The 15,766-nt window shown below is 34.3% G+C and overlaps 1 long non-coding RNA gene across 1 annotated transcript; it reads left to right on the top strand.

Moving 5' to 3' along the window:
* Nucleotides 1-8,246: 8,246 nt before the first annotated feature.
* Nucleotides 8,247-15,208, top strand: LOC114935108 (uncharacterized). The gene is made up of 5 exons (XR_014925265.1): nucleotides 8,247-8,308; nucleotides 12,308-12,386; nucleotides 12,625-12,773; nucleotides 14,598-14,850; nucleotides 15,055-15,208. It is a non-coding gene; the product is annotated as an uncharacterized LOC114935108 (long non-coding RNA).
* The last annotated feature ends 558 nt before the right edge of the window (nucleotides 15,209-15,766 follow it).

Raw genomic sequence — 15,766 nt, 5'->3', positions numbered from 1 at the left:
CACCCCTGGCCTGGATACCGCGCGTGTTGTTCACCTCCGTGTAAAAAAGTATTCGCGCCCAGCACGCACGTATCGTACTCGCGAGTCGCGAGGAAAGGAGAGCTCGCTCACGCGTGCACACGAGGGAAAGAGACGCGTGCACTACGCATATGCACGCACGACGGACGCACGGTGCAAACGGCGAGAAGTGTGGGCAGTCGCGCGGAGCACGTCGTATGTCGATGTTGTGCGCTTACAATAGGAACTACTTGCTTCTGATATCAGAAAGTATTCGCCCGATTCTTTCCCCTTTCTTTTTCAATATGCGATCGATACAAAAATATTGTGAAAACGATAGAAAATCAAAAATAAAAACTTGATGAGATTCAATTTTTGGGTATTAAAGTATTAGTGCATTTAAAATAAAATTTGAGATTTACTTATTTTTCCCCAATGCAACGTTAAAAGTTTAAGCTTATAAATCGCGGACAAAATTCGAGAAATATCGTATATAAAAAATAGGATAAGTGTAAAAATATACAAAATATATACGAAATGCATACAAGAGAGCATTTTATTTTATGCACATGTTCATATTTTTATATATTGTGGTAAATATTAATCAGAAAGAACCTCTTTTTAAAATTTTTTCCAATACCATTTTGTCCTACGATTAACCATGACTTTCGGGGTTAATCCTAAGAAGAAACTCTCTGGGGATTAACAATATTAGATATGCGACACATAAAATTATATAGAATTTTGCCCTTAAATTTTATCAAAATTACCTGATTTTCACCTGAAAACAGGTTATATAAAAATTTAACAGTTTAAATATTTTGTAAAAACAAAATTGGAATGAAATAATTATATAGTAAAAAAACCTTTCTTGTGCTTACCGAAAAATTACTGAATTTTCCTTACATTTGAGCAGTAATGCATGCGTCAATCCAATAAAAATAAAACTCCCCCATACCTATCGTACAAAAACGTTCTGTCAAACGCAAAATTCCCGTGGAGTCAATTGAAAGGGAACGATATCAGGGAAAACTATATAAAATTAATTGCTCGCGTTTACGAAAATTCGTCAGCGCTTCGAAACATGTACAAAGAGTACCAGGTCGCGGGTGCCCAAAACTGGGTGCCTTTCGCTCTCGTCGTTACCCTTCCTCCGTTGCACTTTTCCCGGCGACGACTCCTCTCTCTCTCGTTCTCCGTCACGCGCTTCCGCCCCCGTCTTTCGTCGCCGTCTCCACAGCCGCCGGCGCTGGACATACCGAAAGGACCACTAGGAGCGGAGTGAGGGTAACCGTTACGGAGGTAGAATGGCGGTGTTAGTGTGGCACGTGTTTAGCCGGGCAGGATTCACGAAAGGTAGGTAGGTTGGTAGGTAGGTAGGTAGGCAGGAACGCCCCGTGCCAAAGCGGTGCTGCCGTGCGAGTGGGGGTGAAACGTGAAGGTGGAGCAAGCGGGAAAACCGCGGAGGGACGAAGACGACGAGAGAACGAGGAAGATCTACTACGAGACCTCTTCTCTAGGAGGTGAGAACGCACAGCTGTGCGCTCGTGTAGGTAGCCCCGGAACCTGCCCCTACAAATCTCGTAACCGCTACTACCCGTCCATCTCTTTACCGTTTCATCCTTACGTCCCTCTTTATGTTCTCGGATCCCTCGCGTTCTTCTTCTCGTGCTGGGCAAGTGGGGTCGGCTATACATCAGAATCCCTTCGCGGCGATTTACGTGTATTATGACATTATTATGTTCTGGCGGCCCCCCGGTGGGGGCAAAGTATTTTTTGCGGATATATTGATTATACGCGAAAACTGGCGAGATAATTGCTTCTTGAATATCGAAGAAATATAGAAGACATTTATTTTCATCTTTTGCTGAAAATTAGAAGTGGATTTTCATTTAGTGATTGGGGAAGCCTTGGATATTTTGAGATAAATATTCTGTAAATCTTAAAATGTATTCTAATATTTCAAGGAAGTAGATAAAAAAATTAACACAAAAGAAGCCACATAAATAATTTTTTAATTAAATTTCCAAAATATTTTTCAAATTATTTTCATTTAAAAAATGATGTATAATTTAATTAAGTTAAATGCCTAAAAGATTTACTTCTTTGGTTGTGATGCAAATATTTGTCTTCTTTCACGAACTGTTTGATAATTTGCCTTAAAATCGACTAATACTCTTTTTATCTAATCTGACAGTTTAAATGACTAATTATTCAGTTTTGGGTTGCCGAGGGTTTCAATGAAAAAGAAGGAAAAAAAAATATTCCGCGATGAACGTCATCGTGAATATTAATACGGGGATTAGCCAATGTCACGAGTTAGCGCTGCGAAATGGACCCTTTCGCGCAGCCGTCCGTTCTATGCAAGCAAACGTTTAAAAGACAATTAATCTGAATAACTCAGCCTAGACCCGAACTCGCGTCCTACATTTTGTGACGCAGCCACATTTGCGCGTCAGCCACTTGTTATCATGAATACCCGAGTTGACGTAGTTAATTATGTGGGTGGTATAAGAGGTGTGATCAAAAAGTTCGGGGGAATTTTGTTTACTTGGAAAAAGTAAGTCTTATTATTACAATCATATTTTTATTATATTTTTCCTGTGTGTGTATGGGTGAGGTGGGCTCATTAACAATTGATGACCAATTCCGCTTCGCAATCACCGTAAGAATTTTTAATGCTGAGTAAAAGTTTAACAGATATTTTGTATGTACCCCCGCGTGGTCCGTGACGCTCGCCCACGCTCGACTGACTTTACTTCTTATCGAGTGCGGATCAGTCCATTTCCACTCGTGCCGTCGCGCCGCTGCTCGCTCCCAGTACCGTTCCTAATACATTACAACTCGCCCCCCTTTACTTGTTCTTCCGAGCGGCGTAGCTTCACTCGAGATCGCTTGCTGGTACCGCCCGTACCTTTATCGTTTTCGACCACGTCGTGTGTATCTAATGATTTGATCGACATGTCGTTCCATAGCTTTTCAGGTGCAACCTTCACCCCAAACGTTACCGGTGATACTTTTTTTTTCGATCGTGGGGCCCACGACCCGTTTTTTACTTCTGACACCAAAATCCTCAACCATTACCATGTCCCCAAACCCGTTTGGAACTCAAAAATTTCGATTACCCCCGTTTTACTTATGATTGCGCTCTCTGTTGTTTCTCTACATCATCGATTACACTCGGTTCATTAATCAAAGCGCGTTTTAATTTCTCGTTTTAAACATCATGAACGCCGGTGTCTGCTGTAGGCAATGCTCAATGGATCTATAGTCAAACAAAAATAGATTAACTGCAAAATTCTAATGATTCCCGCCTTGCATTATTTTTGACCTTTATCTTTGAAAGTAAACCGACAAAGTTTTTCAGCTGCACCATTTGTTGCGGATGATGCGGTGCTGTGAAAACTTTCTTGTACCGTTCGCTTTACAAAATTCTCGAAATTCGTTACTCGTGAATTGGGGTTCCCCTTATCCCGTTACTACATGCTTCGGTAATCCGTACCTAACTATAATTTTTTTTAAACTCCTCAATGAACCCCCTCTGCCGTGGTGCATTTGTTCATATCGTAAACTTCTGGGGAAATTTTGAAACGCATCCATTACTACCATGAACATATGTCCATGAACAGGACCTAGGAAATCAGTATGTATCCTATATTTTCCAGCACTTATCGGGATACGGCCCCTGGCGTTAGCGGAAACTTTGGCGGTTTTCTTTCTCTCTTGCACGCACACTTTACATGCCGTTGCACATTCAATGTCTTATCAATGTTGGCCACCACACATAGTTTCTTGCCAACATTTTTTATTTTTACCACCCCAAATGTTGGGCGCGTGCAAAATTCCAACTTAGAACACTGGGTTTTACTGCTTCTGGTACCACTATGCGATATCCCCACGTAAGCACTTTTTCGACATTCAATCATCCCGTTTTTGCATAGAATTTTTCTCATCCCTCATTCATCTCGCTTACCCCTGGCCATGTACCGCTTATATACTTAATAACGTTACTCAATAGCTATCCTTCTTTGGTTTTTTTTGCAATTTTTTCGCGTTTAATGTATCTAAAGCTTCTGAAAACATAATTTATCAATTGTAAATTCATTATCAAATATCTGAATTGCTATCGTTATCGGAAGTCTCGACAGTGCATCACAGTTTCTATTTCCCGCGATGTAACGTACTCTATGGTGTATGTAAATCCGATAGAAAATACGCCCATCTTTGTAATCTACTTGGCCCACCGTCAAAGGAATTTTTGCTTTGGACCAAAGATAAAAACCAAAGGTTTGTGATCTGTCCGAACGTTAGGGTAGTTGTTCCTAAATATAGTTTTAGAAAACTTTTTAAATCCAAATACGATTGCACTGGCTTCCTTATCAATGATGCGCGATTTAATTCTTTTTCGGTATTACTTTAGATGCATAAGCTATTGGTTTCTCCGTACCATCTTTTATCGGTGCGCTAAAATTGCTCCTAATCCATACGTGGACGCATCACATGACAATACTAAATCTTCTTTCGGATCTAGTGTGGCCAATACTCGAGGTGAATTATTCCATTTTGACCCAATCAACTGCTTTTTGACATTTTACCGTCCCCTTTTAAACGTTTCCGCTTTAGCAAAATTTATATAAAGGTGTAACTTTCTGCTCTATTAGGGAGAAATCTCGCATAATAAGTAATCAATCCGATAAAAGATTCAATTGTTCTTATTTCGCGGGTACTGGTGCATTTGCATTGCCTTTCCTTTTGTTTCTGATTTGTGTAATCCCTCCTTGTTAATAAAAAAATCCTAACAAGTCTAGCTTCTCTTTGAAAAAATCCCCAATTTTATTGATATTTACCCTGAAATCCACTTTGTTCTAATCTTTGGAATACCATATACAATGTTTTTAATGAATTTCGTCGGTTTCTCCCGTTACAAAAATATGTCTAGATAAGGGAAATTTACACCATCGATCCCTTTTGATGACAGCTCTATTTTCCGCTGAAAAATCTCCGGGGCCCTGATGAAATCCTTCCGTCATTTTTTTTTTGGACCGGTAGAGCCTTTTGTGCGTTATTTTGTCAGGAAATTCGACTGTTTTCCCTCTGGGGGATTGCATTAAGCGTGCGCGATCAATCTGTGAAAAATTTTACCGTTTTAACGACAAAAATTCGCGTTTAAAAGGGTTGGGTGCCTGTCTCTAATCAAGCTGGGATTTAACTTTTAGTTTAAAATTTTCCACAAATTCTAACAGATCCCCTCTGATTTTATACCCGGGGGCAAACGGGGGTTGCCCTTCAATGAATCGATTTTCTCAATGACCAATCTTACAGTCTGTTTTTCTCTTCAAATTTACTTTCCAACCGAATGGTAAAAAGTCTCGCTTTTAGTGCCACAGGTTTCGTACCTTCTTTTACCATTAGTTCAGCATTCCTTTATTGTATAAACCTGGTCCTTACCGAATAATTTTGGATATTTAGATGTGAAATCTTTTGTTACGCCCCTTAAGTTAATTTTGTTGAAAAAATTCAACTCTTTTCTTAATTCGAAAGGCCAAAACCCCAAAACTTTCAACCAGTGTCTACCAATTAATATAGGACCGTCTTTTCGTCATTACTCGCATTTGAAGTGTTGCTTCTTTGTTTACCTAACCTAACATCTAAGTATCAAGTAACCTTCATGTTCTAACAACACTTTGCCATATGCTTTCAAACGGTATTTGCTTGCTTGACTTCACAGTTCGGGAAATACAATTCCTATCTTTTTTGAAATTATCGCCGCATATGACCCGTAATCAATTTCCATTTCTATCCTTTTCCGTTAATCATCTACTCATATACATTGGTTCCGTTCCCTACATCATTTACATGGTTCCCTTATAGTATAATTTTTACCGCTTGTTGTTTTTGATGAGTCGTTGCCGCTGTTGCCATGAAGAAGTCGTACTCGTCCCGTTGCTATTCCTCGTGTCATCTGTACCCTTGTATAATGCTGGACTGCTTTCCGGTTTTGCATACTGAAGCCAAGTGTCCTTTCTGCTTGCAGATATTACACGTGTTAAAAGCGATGGTAACATCACGGTGCCCAGGGGATTATTTTTTCCGCAGCAGTAACATGAAGAAGAAACGTTCTTGGTTTATGTTTGTCGCCCCGCTATCTTTGACCCCGGTCGTGTATTATTGTTATGCTGTGGGTTTCCCTTGCTTCCCTCGGTTTGACCCCTGCCCCGTGACTGGAACTGACGATTTTTCTCTGAATTTCCTTGAAATTTATTTACTTTTTCTTTCGACGACTCTCCGTTTGGTCTACTTGTAGAGCTAGCCATTTTTTTCTGCCGATTCTATGTTGTCGCCCAACTTGAATGCCTTATCGAACGTTAAGGTTTTTCCTCTCGAAATAACAATGTTTTTGTCGCGTGATCTCTAAGCCACCAACAAGTTGGTCTCGTAGCGCTGTTGTCGCGTTGTTCCCGAAAATTGCATGTAATTTATAAATTTTTTTAACCTTGCTGCAATTCTGCTACGATCTGTAGCGATTTTGGGTTTCTTGATGAAATTTGCCTCTTTCCATCGTTTCCGATTGGCTTTGGATTCAAGTGATCGTTGACTAATTTCACTAATTGTGCAAATTCTCGCTGACGGCTTAAATGGTGTACACAAATCTCTAATAAGCTTATACGTGTCTGCGCTTATTTTGTTAGCAATACCGCTGCTTGTTTCTCGTCCTTCACATCGTTTTGCGACCAAAATATAGCTCCAGTCTCTCGGTGTATGTTTTCCCCCTCCCCCGAGGTGAAATTTTCCCTTTTTGCCCCTACTCCCGCATTTGGGGTTTGATTTTCGGTTTCTGTTGTTTACTAAAAATTACAAGCCCGTCCCCTTGCTTTTTATCTGCTTTCCCCTTGATCTCGCTTACTTACTTTTTTAGATAATTTTTCGTAAATATAAATTCTTTTCATTTCTTTCAAAATTTATCTTATTTTGTGTAAAATATATTATATCTTTCACTAAATATATTATTATATAATTCACTATAAAATTTGTTTTACAACTGCAAGTTAACCTTAAAATTAATAATCGGACAGGCCCGATTGCAACAATACATTTTCTTTTGGAACAAAAATATGTATTTAACGTATAAGACGGGCAACAAGAGCCAAATCGCGGATGACACAATGCGTTATCTTAACGAAACTAAATAATTTTCCGTTAGAATTAAATACCGGTGCGCAAGGCACCAAATTTTACTTGGACACGACCAAGATTTTAAATATGAAATAATCTCATATTTGAGATTTTAATTTCAATACCCCCTTTATTTCCCGATTCAGCGATTTTCGGATCTATATTTTTCTCTTGCATTCATTTATTTATTTTCCGTAGGGGGGTTAAAGGGGGTATTGAAATTAAAATCTCAAATATGAGATTATTTCATATTTAAAATCTTGGCCGTGTCCAAGTAAAATTTGGTGCCTTGCGCACCGGTATTTAATTCTAACGGAAAATTATTTAGTTTCGTTAGGATAACGCATTGTCATCCGCGATTTGGCTCTTGTTGCCCGTCTTATACGTTAAATTTATATTTATATTACAGAGCCTTGTTAAAACTCTTATAAAAATATGTATATCTATATCTTATTTATGTTTCTTTCTAAACAAAGAAAGACATATTCAAGACTTAAAGCCAAAATAATGTTGGTGCAATCGACCCTTAAACTTCAGATTTGTTTTATCGTGAACTTACATTTTACATTTTATATACTTTCTTTTTAGTCTAATCTATTTTATTTCTCATTGCATTCCTGTTCCTTAATATGCATGCATATTATTTTGGTACATTTATTCTAATATTAGCCTTTTCGTATATTGATGATGATGTACCAAAATATGTCTTTGATGCATTTATCAAAGTATAATACAATTAAACAATAGAGGAAGCTAATATATAATAAAGTAAAATGTGATAAAAGTAATAGAAATCATATATATTGTATATACAAAGAAATAGGTATTATATTTTAATAATTTAGATGTACTTTTTTCTGATTTATTAAGATTTTTATTGCCTGTCGCTTATATGTGTCTTTGATGTATTATTAGTCTTATAGTATGTCTTCGATACATGATCAAAGTAATACAAACATAGGCAACTAATAATGAATCAAAGATGTACAAAATGATAGACAACAAATCATATTCATATTTTTGTTTCTTTTTCTTATTTGTAACTTTTATTTTGTTACAGCGCTGCAAAAAAATATTGTCGCAACTTTATTTATATACACAACATAATAGTGTTCTCACTGGTGCGACAAAGAAATAGGTATATTTTAAAATATTTTACATTTACTTTCTTCCTGATTTAAGATTTTGTATTGCCTGTCACTTATATATGATATATTATTAAAAATGGTAGTAATTTAATCAACCAACTCTGGCTATTTAATATATCTTTATTTAATATTCACGACGTTTCGGCCATGGGTTTTGGCCCTTATCAAGTGCTACAAATTATAATAATGACAATTATTAGAAAATTAAAATTAAAAAATTAATTAAAAAGTAACTGAGTAACAATAATTATTTCCACACATTAATATGTATCCTACCTTAAACACAACTTTCTATATATAAACTTAATTTCTGATCTTAAAATGTGACATGATATGATATATGTAATGTGAAACAATTAACTATATTATTGTGTTGGTTACAAGCTCTTTATATACTCATTACTTCGATCACACTAAACGACCTTTATTAGTTTATCGTAAACAATATTTAGATTATCCGTGTCTTTTTGTAAATTGATTGTGTTGTCAAATTTTTTGATAAAAAACATCTCCGCGATTTCTCTTTTTCGTACATATTTCTCATGATGTAAAATTTCAGGAGCGGACCAATCAAAATCATGACCATTATCGAATTTATGATTACTAATAACCGAATAATTACTATTGTGTACCTTTATGTTATTAAAATGTTCTTTTATGCGTGTGCCTAATTGTCGTTTAGTCTGACCGACGTATGATGAGGAACAATTTGCGCAGTTAATTTTGTATACAACTCCTGTTTTTTCTTTTAAGGGCAAAGGATCTTTGACACGTTTGATTAGTGTATTCAATTTTTTCGGTATACAATAAACGCATTGCATGCCCGTAGATTGTGCAATAATCTCGAAACGTCTTCACTTAATTCTTTGACGTACGGTAATTTTATAATGTGGTCAAATTTTTCACTGACTAAATTATCATTGTCAACATTGCGATCATCATTTTTTCGTGTCTCAAGTAATTTTAGCCTATTTTTTACATACTTATTAACCACATTCGACGGAAAACCATTGTTTATCAGTATCGATTTAACCCTAGCGATGTTTGCTGGATGAAAACTGTCGTCCGATAATAAAATCGCATGATCGACCAGACTAAAAATGGTATTCTTTTTGTATTTAAAGGGATGGTTTGAATAATAATTGATATATCTACCCGAACAAGTGGGTTTCATAAACCAATTAGTTAGTAGAATACCATTCTTTCTCATCACAGTAGTGTTCAAAAAATTAATCGAGTCGTTACTTTCAATTTCGTGAGTAAATTTTAATCTAGGATGGTAATCATTAAACACCGACAAAATTTCATCAACACCCTCGCATGGGATAATTGCAATATCATCCACATATCTGCAGAACCACGTGGTTTTGAAACTCAATCTTTCTAGGCAGTTAGTCTCTAAATCATCCATTACGATATCCGCTAATATGGGTGAGAGCGGAGACCCCATAGGACTGCCAAAAATCTGTTCATAATACTGTCCATTAAAAACAAAACTAGTAGAGTCTAATATGAACTCAATCACATATAAAAATTGGGAAAGATTGAATTTCGTATTGGTTGAAATGTCCATCCAACGCTTTTTTACGCCGCTGATTACTAACTCTTTCGGAATGTTCGTAAACAGGAAGGTAACGTCTAATGACACTAGTAATTCGTTATCAGTAATCACCTTATTCTTAATACTCTCGACGAAGGACCAACCGTTCTTAACAAAAGATCCCGGTTTCTTAATCGAAGTAACAAGTATATTATGGATGTAGTTAGAAAGATTATACAACGGACTACATAATGAAGACACTATAATTCGTAATGTAATGGACAATCGATTTTGCGGATTTTCGGTAATCCGTAACATCGTGGTAAGTTCCCGTTGGTTACATAAAAATCCTGTCAAAAAATTAACTAATAAAATGCATTCTCTCATCAAGTCTTGGCTCGATAATAAATTGATAGACATGACCACTTATAATTATTTAAATGTAACCAACGGGAACTTACCACGATGTTACGGATTACCGAAAATCCACAAAATCGATTGTCCATTACGAATTATAGTGTCTTCATTATGTAGTCCGTTGTATAATCTTTCTAACTACATCCATAATATACTTGTTAATTCGATTAAGAAACCGGGATCTTTTGTTAAGGACGGTTGGTCCTTCGTCGAGAGTATTAAGAATAAGGTGATTACTGATAACGAATTACTAGTGTCATTAGACGTTACCTCCCTGTTTACGAACATTCCGAAAGAGTTAGTAATCAGCGGCGTAAAAAAGCGTTGGATGGACATTTCAACCAATACAAAATTCATTCAATCTTTCCCAATTTTTATATGTGATTGAGTTCATATTAGACTCTACTAGTTTTGTTTTTAATGGACAGTATTATGAACAGATTTTTGGCAGTCCTATGGGGTCTCCGCTCTCACCCATATTAGCGGATATCGTAATGGACGATTTAGAGACTAACTGCCTAGAAAGATTGAGTTTCAAAACCACGTGGTTCTGCAGATATGTGGATGATATTTTTGCAATTATCCCATGCGAGGGTGTTGATGAAATTTTGTCGGTGTTTAATGATTACCATCCTAGATTAAAATTTACTCACGAAATTGAAAGTAACGACTCGATTAATTTTTTGAACACTACTGTGATGAGAAAGAATGGTATTCTACTAACTAATTGGTTTATGAAACCCACTTGTTCGGGTAGATATATCAATTATTATTCAAACCATCCCTTTAAATACAAAAAGAATACCATTTTTAGTCTGGTCGATCATGCGATTTTATTATCGGACGACAGTTCAGTTTTCATCCAGCAAACATCGCTAGGGTTAAATCGATACTGATAAACAATGGTTTTCCGTCGAATGTGGTTAATAAGTATGTAAAAAATAGGCTAAAATTACTTGAGACACGAAAAAATGATGATCGCAATGTTGACAATGATAATTTAGTCAGTGAAAAATTTGACCACATTATAAAATTACCGTACGTCAAAGAATTAAGTGAAGACGTTTCGAGATTATTGCAATCTACGGGCATGCAATGCGTTTATTGTATACCGAAAAAATTGAATACACTAATCAAACGTGTCAAAGATCCTTTGCCCTTAAAAGAAAAAACAGGAGTTGTATACAAAATTAACTGCGCAAATTGTTCCTCATCATACGTCGGTCAGACTAAACGACAATTAGGCACACGCATAAAAGAACATTTTAATAACATAAAGGTACACAATAGTAATTATTCGGTTATTAGTAATCATAAATTCGATAATGGTCATGATTTTGATTGGTCCGCTCCCTGAAATTTTACATCATGAGAAATATGTACGAAAAAGAGAAATCGCGGAGATGTTTTTTATCAAAAAATTTGACAACACAATCAATTTACAAAAAGACACGGATAATCTAAATATTGTTTACGATAAACTAATAAAGGTCGTTTAGTGTGATCGAAGTAATGAGTATATAAAGAGCTTGTAACCAACACAATAATATAGTTAATTGTTTCACATTACATATATCATGTCACATTTTAAGATCAGAAATTAAGTTTATATATAGAAAGTTGTGTTTAAGGTAGGATACATATTAATGTGTGGAAATAATTATTGTTACTCAGTTACTTTTTAATTAATTTTTTAATTTTAATTTTCTAATAATTGTCATTATTATAATTTGTAGCACTTGATAAGGGCCAAAACCCATGGCCGAAACGTCGTGAATATTAAATAAAGATATATTAAATAGCCAGAGTTGGTTGATTAAATTACTACCATTTTTAATTATCATCTGGTGACTTCAGAGATTTTTACATCTGATATATTATTAGTTTTATAGTATTTCTTCGATACTTGATCAAAGTAATACAAACATAGAAAACTAATAATGAATCAAAGATGAATCAAAATGATAGACAATAGAAATAATGTACATATTTCTGTTTCTTTTTCTTATTTGTAATTTTTATTTTGTTACAGCGTTGCAAGAAAATATTGTCACAACTTTATTTATATACACAACAGTAGAATTCTCTCCACTGGTGCGACAAAGAAATAGGTATTATATTTTAATAATTTAGATGTACTTTTTTCTGATTTATTAAGATTTTTATTGCCTGTCGCTTATATGTGTCTTTGATGTATTATTAGTCTTATAGTATGTCTTTGATACATGATCAAAGTAATACAAACATAGGCAACTAATAATGAATCAAAGATGTATCAAAATGATAGACAATAGAAATCATACATATTTCTGTTTCTTTTTCTTATTTGTAATTTTTATTTTGTTACAGCGTTGTCACAAAAGAAATATTGAGACTAATATATTGGGGATCGCTTTATTTATCTGCATTATTTTAAAAAAGTCTGCATCATTCTAGAAAAGTTTGTTTTTTTTACAACACTCATCTGTATATAGTATCAGATTATAATATCAGATTAGGTAATTATTTCCTTATCTTTCTTTTTGTATTGTATTTGTGTTACATATATGTATAATGTTTGTACAAGCGATTTTGATGATGCAAAAAAAAATCAAATATATATGCAAACATATACATATGTATATATATCATAAATTCTATATGAATTTTTAACAGATATAATATGTGAACTTTTTATTCCAGTTTTACAATTCTATGTGTGCTGTGTATGTGTGTGTATCTTGAACGCAAACTTATGACGTTTTCAAACCAAACAGGTTTAATCTTCTGGAATAAATATAATAAGTCATTGGTCATTAATCACAGCCATTCTTTCAGAAGAGTGGAATAGACAGCTGTGATTGACCATACACATATACAGGGTAGTCAAAAAGTATCGGACCCCCCCTAATATTTCCGTTCCCTTGCATTTTACAAGAAAATGTTTCAGACAAAAGTTGTAGGGTTTAAAAAGATCTAGTTACTGATCTTATCAGTTTGACCTTGGATGGCGTCGCCAAGGTCAGATCGAAATTACATTAACTTTTTTAAACGGAACACCTAACTTTTTATTGCATATTCTTGTAGCTTATCTCGAGATCTTTCCAAAACACTACAAGAAAGTTTATTTTCGTTGAGTACTTTCCGAGTTGTGAGGCTTGAAAGCTACAGTGTACTGTAGTGTGGGTCCAGCCAGTTAAGGCAAGAGTGGCGTGCGGGTCCGGCCAGCTGGACCCACACGCCACTCTTGCCTTAACTGGCTGGACACACGCCACACTTGCCTTAATTGGCCGGACCCACACGCCACTCTTGCCTTAACTGGCTGGACCCACACTACAGTACACTGTAGCTTTCAAGCCTCACAACTCGGAAAGTACTCAACGAAAATAAACTTTCTTGTAGTGTTTTGGAAAGGTCTCGAAATAAGCTACAAGAATATGCAATAAAAAGTTAGGTGTTCCGTTTAAAAAAGTTAATGTAATTTCGATCTGACCTTGGCGACGCCATCCAAGGTCAAACTGATAAGATCAGTAAATAGATCTTTTTAAACCCTACAACTTTTGTCTGAAACATTTTCTTGTAAAATGCAAGGGAACGGAAATATTGGGGGGGTCCGATACTTTTTGATTACCCTGTATATGACTGATGTATTAAACCTGAGTTATTAAAACTCGAAAACGCTATTACACACGCATGCAACTTATTATGCATATATACATAAGGTTTCTCAAAATTCGCAAATCAAAATAGTAGGAAATATTCTCGAAAAAGTAATATATAATGAAAAATTGCAAATTCTTTTTTATTACTTTTACTTTTTCGAAAATATTCTTGCTATTTTAATTTGTGAATTTTGAAAAACCTTGCATGTATGTGTGTAGGTTTGCGTGCGAATGTGTATATATATATATGTATGTGCATATGTGTGTGTGTAAATATATAATATTTAAATAATATACTCAGGATATTCTATAAATATACTATAAGACGTTCTTATAATAAACTAAAAAATATTCTTATAATATACTAAAAAATATTCTTATAATATACTAAAAATATTCTCAGAATATACTATAAGATATTTTCAGTATGTACTGAGAAGCAAACTAGTGAGACATAGGAACTTTCTCAGTATATACTTGATATATCGTAGTACATATTTCGAATATTCTTAGAATATACTCAATATACTTTAACGATATTCTCAGAACATTCTCCTAATCTACATGTGCTGTGTGGGTATATATACATAAATATTTTGAAGTAAAATAATATAATGTTTGGAAATATATAATTTATTATTTTACAAAATGTAAATTATATTTATTTGGATGTTATTATAGAAACATAGAAACATGGATCATAATATGTATACGTTCCAATCGCAATATCAGCAAGACGATGCCTTGGAAAATGAAAACTATTATTCTGTAATAAATGAAGATGTAAGTTTGGAGTATGAAGATGAAGATGCAATATTAATATCGTTAGTGCAGGACTATCCTTTCTTATACAATAAAGAGTTGACAGACTTCAAGGATAACATAAAAAAACAAAATGCATGGGCAGAAATCGCAACTGCTGTAAATATAACAGGTAAACAAAATCTTTTAATTTATTATTATTTATTTAACTAATTTTAGTGAAAAGTTATTAATGTTCACTAAAATTACTTAAATGCAATTAAAGTAATATGAATTATTTTTTGTTTTTATCAGTTATTTTTTATTAATTGAAATTTATTAAATTTTTATAATTTACATGTAAAAATAATTTTTATTATAACTCTCATTGTAACAGAAGAATGTCAATCTCGATGGACGAGATTAAGAGAACGATACACCAGGGAAAAAAACAGAGAGAAGCAGAAAGTACTACGGGAAGTAGAGCAGTCAAAAGAAAGCCCTTTGAATTTTATGAAAATATGCAGTTTTTGGAACGGTTCATTAAAAGAAGAAGGTATGTACAAATCCCTAATGCTTGTATTTTTGAAATTGTATTATTAATATATTGTACCTATGTCATGATTTATATATTTATATATTTTAAAAATGAAAAAAATTTATATATTTATATTTTATAAGAGAAGACTTCTCTTACAAAGTATAAATATATAAGAAGATTTATACTTTATAAGAGGAAATTAAAACATGTTTGTGTGAATAACTACGTCGTACAAAATAAACATCTAGATAGTAATGCACGCGAGCTATTTAGTTCAAGAATATTGCAACTTCGAGTTTAAATATATGAATATCCTAAAAAAATCATAAAAATGAAAAGGTCAGGCCATGTTCAAAAGAAAGTACTCAAAAATTTAAACCTTTAAAAATTTAAACGATCTAATAATAAATTATCACGAAAAGTAACTGATATGTTATTTAAGGTGCCAGTTCAAAGTGAACATACGTAAAGTGTATATTATCTAAATTTAGTAATAATATATTACCATGAAAAGTAACTGTGATATTTTATTCAAGGTGCAAGTTCACATTGAACATACATACATATA

The sequence above is a fragment of the Nylanderia fulva genome, unplaced genomic scaffold, assembly GCF_048542155.1.
Source record: "Nylanderia fulva isolate GAGA-0341 unplaced genomic scaffold, ASM4854215v1 Scaffold345, whole genome shotgun sequence".
Lineage (NCBI taxonomy): Eukaryota > Metazoa > Arthropoda > Insecta > Hymenoptera > Formicidae > Nylanderia > Nylanderia fulva.
This window is presented reverse-complemented; position numbering and strand designations above follow the sequence as displayed.